The sequence below is a fragment of the Pteropus medius genome, unplaced genomic scaffold (genome assembly GCF_902729225.1).
Source record: "Pteropus medius unplaced genomic scaffold, Ma_sr-lr_union100, whole genome shotgun sequence".
Classification (NCBI taxonomy): domain Eukaryota; kingdom Metazoa; phylum Chordata; class Mammalia; order Chiroptera; family Pteropodidae; genus Pteropus; species Pteropus medius.
This window is the reverse complement of record NW_024351729.1, coordinates 15543370-15551000: the sequence shown is the minus strand read 5'-3', so window position 1 is coordinate 15551000 and position 7631 is coordinate 15543370. Positions and strand designations below refer to the sequence as shown.

At 37.7% G+C, this 7631-nt stretch overlaps 1 pseudogene; it reads right to left on the bottom strand.

Moving 5' to 3' along the window:
* Positions 1 to 289: 289 nt before the first annotated feature.
* On the bottom strand, positions 290 to 408 carry LOC120587779 (uncharacterized; annotated as a pseudogene).
* Between the last annotated feature and the right edge of the window lie 7223 nt (positions 409 to 7631).

The window sequence follows — 7631 nt, the reverse complement described above, 5'->3', positions numbered from 1 at the left end:
GAAACATTGAGCTAAATTGCCTAGTATGGTATCAATCCTATGTCTGGCCGTTGACTAGGTATTTGCTGGGGTGATGGTGATGACATGTCTCTCATCCTTCAGCAGGCTAGCCTGGGCTGTCTCATGGTACTGTAGCGAGGAGAACTGAAAATTTCAAAAAACAATTTTTTCTTATTTATTTCAATTGCTTTATTTTTAAAGTTTCTGCCACACTCATATTTTAACTTTAAGTTGGTCAGTTAAATCAGGATGATTATTTTATTTATTTATTTGTTTATTTATTTATTTACACCTACAGCACCCAGTATTCCTAGGTGGTCTCCCATCCAAGTACTAACCAGGCCTGACCCTGCTTAGCTTCTGGGATCAGACGAGACCCATGGCATTCAGGGTGGAATGGCTGTAGACAGGATGATTATTTTAAAATGTGGGGGGCTGGGGAGTGGAGATAGAACAGAATGGTAGGAGTAGATTTTCCTTTCAAATGTAAATTAAAATGTGAGAGGCTGTGTGGCATGCTGCAAAGAACACAGTCTGAAGTGAGAGCATGGCGATCAGGTCCTGGCTTTCTCATTCACCAGCTCGTTACTTTAAACATAGTGACGTCTTTGAGCCTCAGTCTTCATAATTGTAGAGTGGGATTAATATCTCCCTTACTGGTTTATTATGAGAATTAAGTAAAATAAGCTATGTAAAGCACATGACATACAGGCCCTCCGAAAGCAAGTGTTCACTTGATTAATTAAGTGTTAAAATTTTATGTGAGAAAAAAGCAAGCTACAGGTAAAGATAAAAGGGTTGGGGGTCGCAGAAGAAAGCAAGCAACACCAAGGAGGCCATGTGTCATCCTCATTTAAGATGCGTCTCAGTAAATACATAATGTATAAAAAATAGAAGAAATAACAAAATATAACCACATGTTTCCGGTATAATAAAAGAAAGGCCATGTAAGGTCAATATTCACATAATTTTTTCTAACTTGGAAACCTAAGCTTGCAGTCTTAGTTCAGGGTCATACTTTAACTATTGGTTAGGTTTATTTATAACCTTTTTCTTGATGATTTTATAAAAAGACTAATTTGGAACTTTAACTTTGGTAAAGAGACAGTGTCTAGTTTTGTTTTCTCATTTGTCATATGCAGAATAATAGTGTCCTAACTTCACCAGTGTTTTTGTTTTGCTTTGTTTTTTTAGGCTAAGTAAGAAATTTATATATATATTATATATAAGTCTTATATATATAACATATATTTATATATATAAGACTTATTATCCTGGGCATGGTTCTAAGTTCTTCACACGTATTAATTAACTTATTTAACTCTCAAAACAATCCTTCCACATAGGGACTATTATTTTCCCTATTTTTTAAGGTAGGAAACCAAGGTAGAGAGAACTTGAATAAATTGCCAAAGATGACACAGTTTATAAGCGTGGGACCCAAATCCATCTTGAGCAATCAGGTTCTAGTACACATATGCTTTTCTATATATTCAACCTCAAAAAATTTTTGTTGTGCTATTTAAATCAAGGCATTACTATTAAGATTAATATTAACCAAGTTATTATTTCTCACACTCAGCTAAACTGACCCATATATTAACAAAATTAATGTGAACAGCATGGGACCATTTGGCTATTCAAAATTAAGCATTACTCTTAGAGTTCTGAATACTGTAATTTTAGTACCATTAATACTGGAGCAGACATGATGTTTCTCTTCACTTAAATAGATTTGATTTTTTTTTTTTTTGATTGCTTAAGTTTTTCTGTAACTTTATGCCACAAATGCATCTCCTGATGGCAGTGGTACATTGAGTTATGACTTTTAGGTCAGGAGACAAGATTCAATTAAAATGATTTTTTGAAGCTGAACTCGAATTAAATTTCTATCTAAGATGCAGTACTTAAAAAAACAAACATGATCTGCACCACTATTTGAAAGAACTAAATAATTTAACTATCTTCATCTATTTAGGCTGCTATAACAAAATACCATAGATGGGGGGGTGGGGGGGCGGTGCTTATAAACAACGGAAGTTTATTTCTCACAGTTCTGGAGGCTGGGAAGCCCCAAAAAAAGGTGCTGGCAGATTTGCCAACTGGTGAAGGTTGCCTCTCAGTTCACAGGACTTCTTTTACAAGGACACGCATCCCATTCATGAGGGCTCCGCTCTCATGACCTAATCACCTCCTAAAGGCCCCAGCTATCAGAACAGGGGGTTAGATTTCAGCATATGAATTTTACGAGTGAAGAAGAATTTTCCACTCAAATGGCTAACCTTGCAATCAGCTCTTTGCTCTGCTTCTGTCCTCATAGGCCAAAGGGCAGGGTCAGCTCAAGATCAACTGAAGACTCACCCTCCTCTTTGCTTGTTCTGTCTAGATAACAGATGTATCCCCTTTGCTTGTTCTGTCTAGATAACAGATGTTATCGCCTTTGCTTGTTCCGTCTACATAACAGGTATATGCCCTTTGCTTGTTCTGTCTAGATAACAGATGTATCCCCTTTGCTTGTTAAGCCCTATAAAAGTAAGGCTACCCCTGAGTTCAGGGCCCCAATCTTCAGAGCACTCTCTCTGAAATGGTCAAGCAATGTTACCCCTGAGCTAACAGCCTGGACCTTCAGAGTGCTAGCTCTTCTGGGACCGCCGATATAATTAACCTGAGTTCTCCAACTCTCTAAGTGATATTTGGTTTCTCGCCAGTCTGATTTTTCTGCAACAGGAGGACATAAGCATTCAATCTACAGCATTAACTGTATATATAAAAACAACTGTATTCATCTTAACCCTTTCCCACACCAGACTCATTGTTAAAAAACCAAACGAACAAACAAATCAAACCAACCAAACAAAAAAATTACTTCTGGGGTTTTGTTTTTGTTCTGATAGCTTTAAAGAATGTGCCTATAACATTATATCAACCTTAAATTTATCTTAATTTCAGCCTCCTCATCTTTGTTGTTTAGTTTATCAGCATTCTTTATTTTCTGCTAAGAGCTGTCATTCTATTTTTGCTTTGTATGTTGAGGAATGCTAAACTCATTTCAAGATTCATAATTTATCTAATGTCAACTAATATAAAATTAAGAAAATTATTTTTAAAATAAAGCAGAGGAAGAAATGCACTTTCCAGAAAGGATGAAACGTACTTCTGAAACATACCTAAAAATTATTGTACTATTGTACACTTTAATAATTAGTAGTGTGGTGATCATGGAGTGTGTATGTGTGAGTGTCTACAGATTTGTCATGCCAACTTCAAAACCTGAGCTTTCAGATTTTCAAATAAGAGAAATGAAATAAAATTAGAGGCAGATGTATAAAGTTATGCAATATATTTTTAAATATCTTAAGAATAACTGATATTTTTAACATTTTGACATTACCACTTGTCAATAAGAAAGCAAGAGTTGTTTGTTTTAAGAAACAATAACCAAACCCTTTTCAATTTTGTGCTCTTTTTTTCTCTTCCCTTTCCTTTTCCATTCATCTCTAAATATCTTTTCAGAACAATTTAGTCCTAAAGCCTTATGTAGGGCCAAGAAATGTAGGGCAGGGGAAGTGGAGAAAGGAGAGAAAAAAAGAGGAGTGGAGGGTCAGAGACCTAGGAAGGAGGAAGATGTCTGCTTTGAAAGGCTCTTGGTGCAGAGCCTGAGCAAAGAGAAAAGGAAGCTCATGTGAGGGGTGCTCAGTAAGTGGCGTTGGAAGAGTGTGAGGATGGCATTCTTGCAGGGTGCAGATCTGATGGGGGAGTCGGAGCCCACTCCACACAGGGTAAGGAGGGAATCCACGTGGTGGGAAAGAGGCACAGGCAAGGAAGTCTGAGTGAGCTGAGGAGGGTGTCCACGCACATCCAGTGTGGAGCGTCTGAGACTTAAGTACTATGGTGAATAGGCATCCCCACAGTGGGGCAGCATGACCTTGAGCATCAGAGTCTAAGCAGGGTAACGAAAGCATGCACATGCCAGTGGGAGATGGCCTGGTGTGTGGAGTCACAGCCTGAGAAGCACATTTCGGAGCATCTGAGATGACCCTGTAAAGGGTGGTGAACATCAAAGTGAGTCTCAGCACATTTGGATTTAAAACTGTAGACTGAATATACTAAGAATCAAATTTGCATCCTAGGGTGAAATACATTTTTATGGCTATGATATAAAATTGTTCTAGTTGTGACGTTAATAACTGTTTTCAGCCATTGGATTTTATGAAGCTCTACATTCTACAGTTATCTTAAATCAGAATGAGTCAATGAGAAAGCAAGAGACATACTTGGAATAGCTATCCAGGTCTCCTTGTTTTCTTAGAGAAACTATGGCCAGTATTCACCAGCGGAGTCTGGGACATCCTCATCAGATCTGAGCACGCCTAAAAATTCTGGAACATCCCACAGACTTCCTCCTGTTTGCCTTTCCTGGTAAGTGATGCACAGCTGTCATTTTTCTGCTTGACAGAATACATTGGAATGCACTTAACCTAACCTCTGAATGAGCACCTTTAGCTGTCCATGGCTTGACAATCCTCTACATTCCACCCACATTTTATACCTCAAATATAAAATTTCAAATCTATAGTACTGGTGTCAGGACCGACTTTCATTTCTTATCTAACTATTGAACAGCATTCCCTGCCCTACCAGCTCCCAAGGAGAGAGTAAGCTTCTGATCGGATCTCTCTTATGACAGAAGACCTAATACTCACCAGATTGCCCATTCTATTTTTGGTTAGAATGTGTTTCTGCTTTGGAATACGACTGTCTCTCTACATTGTTGGCTCATCAGAACTCATTCTATACCTCAGGATCACAAGAAATGAAGTGTAAACCATCTTTCCCATGACAGTCCTTTGGAGGCTTGAAGCAGCACTCCCTGTCCTGCTCAGCCACATCCCTTCCACAACAATCAGCTCCAGTTCCTGACAACGACTCATTAGATAAAATGGTTTCTGAACCACGCTGCCTCACCTACCTGAATTTGTCTTAATGTCGTCCCATTTTTCAGTGTTCCTCATGACCCGTGTGTGCAGAACTGAAAATGAGACCTGAATAATTTCACCTCCACTCTTTTGATATTGATGTAAACAATTTAGTATTTCTGTTTACGAAAATTAGTTCTATTTACTATCTTTGTGATTTTTCTTTAAATCTAAACATGTTCTAAATGAAAAAATTTATTAAAATTGCTGAATTGATTTTAAATAAAAATACTACTACTGAAATATTTAATTCAACATATTAAGCATGCATACACTTATATACATAAACTTTTTTTATAAAAAAAAATAAAATCCCACTATTAAAAACTTACTGGGTAAGTTTAGTAAGTCATTTAATTTCAGAAAACATTTCCTTACCTAGAATAATAGATTTTGGATTAGATGTTCTCTAACTTTTATAAATTTTTTAATTGAAAAAGCAGGGCATTTTTTGACACATTATTTTTAGTAGAATTTAGAACTTATACCAAAGTATTCCAGATGCTCAGTAATTTAGTACTTCAATATACTTTTCTGACAGTTTCTGTAACATGCCATGAGATGGTGCTATCTTACAAGAAAATATTCAAATGTCCAATTTCACAAAACCTAGCATTAATTATCCTTACGTGTTAGGTTGCATTTATTTTTTCAAAACCTATTAGAGAAAAAATATAGTGAATCAGTCCAACTAATAAAGGAATTAACTTACACTAAAATCTGTTATTTAAATCAGAGGTTGGCAAACTTTCTTAAAAGGTCAAATAGTAGCTATATGAGGATTCATGAGCCATATTGTCATCTCTATTGAGACGACAAAGCAGCCATAGGCAATTCATGAATAAACGAATGTGGCTATGTGCTAGTAAAATTTTATTTACAAAAAATATGGCTGGCTCATGGGCTGAAGTTTGATGACCACTGATAGAAATCACAGATACGATTGAGCCACCGTTTATGTTGGTTTACAAACTGGCACCTATACATGGAGGACAAGGAGAGACTGAAGAAAGAGGCAGAGCTCTCCGCATTGGTAGGTGGCAGTTTTAATAAGCAAGGGAATTTACATACAAAGCTTGTCTTGGGCGGCTATGAGATGAGTAGATCTCTGCACCAGCCTGCTAGAAAAGTTTATATAAAGGCCTTGTCTGGGATCCTTCTCAAGGCCATGTCATTGCACAGCTCCCACTGGGAGAATGGTGGGCAGAACGTACATTCCAAGGACAGGAGACAGGTGAGGAGCTGCTGATTGCCCAGGGACAGTTCTCAGGTCAGCTGGTGGTCACATTCTCTTGATAGCCTCCCCCAATAATGTGTTAATGACCATATTTACTGAGCGCAAACTGGTACTTCTATGAGATAAACAGATTTCAGGGTGGCTCCTGCAAGATATTTACTTCCTAGTGTTTATGATTTTCTGTGATTGACTCCCCTTGAGTGTGGGAAGAGCCTAAGACTATCTTTTAATCCATAGAATGTTGCCAAGGTGATGAGATGTCACTCCTGTAATTATGTTTTATTTTATAAGGCTCCATCTTGCTAGCAGACTTGCTCTGGAGATGCACCTTGTCAGTGTAATAAATAAGTGTCCATGTTGGGGAAATCTTCATAGAAAGAAGCTGAGGGTCACTTCCACCAGATAGTAAGAAACTGGAGCCTACTTCTTGTGGCCACAAGAAAATAAATTATGCTAACAGTCTAAGTGAGCTTGAAATCTAGACAAGAGCCCAGCCCTGGCTGACACTTTAATTGCCGACCTGTGGAAAACCCATTGAGTTTGTGCCTGACCTGACCCACAAAACTGTGAAATAAATATTGTGTGTTGTCTTGAACTGCTATTTGTTAACCAGCAATAGAAAACGAATATACTATAGTTTCATATATATATCTGTATCTATAGCTGTATATATATTTATTTAAATGTATAATATTTATATTTAAATATTTCTTTCTAGCTCTGCCTTACCTGTGAAATTCATTTGGTTTGACTGTGGCTTCACTATTGCTTTAAAGAAGTAATAAGACAAAAGAACAAAATAATAGAAGACAATATTTTTAAACTGGATTTTAGTTTAAGAAGTCTATACTCCAAAGAGAATAGGATGGATCCATGGCGGGGAGGGGAGGGGGAGCCAGGGCGGCGGGGGGCGCGTGGCGGGGGGAAGGCCAAATATTGGTAGCTCACAGCCCAAATCAGGCTTCCGGTTTTTTTGTTTGCTTGTTTGTTTGTTTTGCTTCGATAAAATGTTCTCAAAGAATTCGAGTGCTGTCCACCTGGCATCTTTGTATTGATGTTACATGCCTGGAAGCCTGTGAATTTGCATTCCATGATATAAACAAAAAAGGAAAACAAAAACAAACACAATGAAGGAGGGAGGGAGGAAGGAAGGAAGGAAGTTAGGAAGGAAGGAAGGAAGTTAGGAAGGAAGGAAGTTAGGAAGGAAGGAAATAAGGAAGGAAGAAGGGAGAGAGGGAGGGAGGAATGTCAGTAAAATATCACATATATCTCAAAATGAATTGCTTTTTCGGGAGAGAAGAGAGAGGTCTCAGTGAAAGCAATGTGAGTATAAGTGTCCATGTCTTAAGGTGAGGGATCCTGTTCTCTAACTCTCATGCTGCATTTGGAGAAGTAAAGAACATAACAAGGTGTGAACA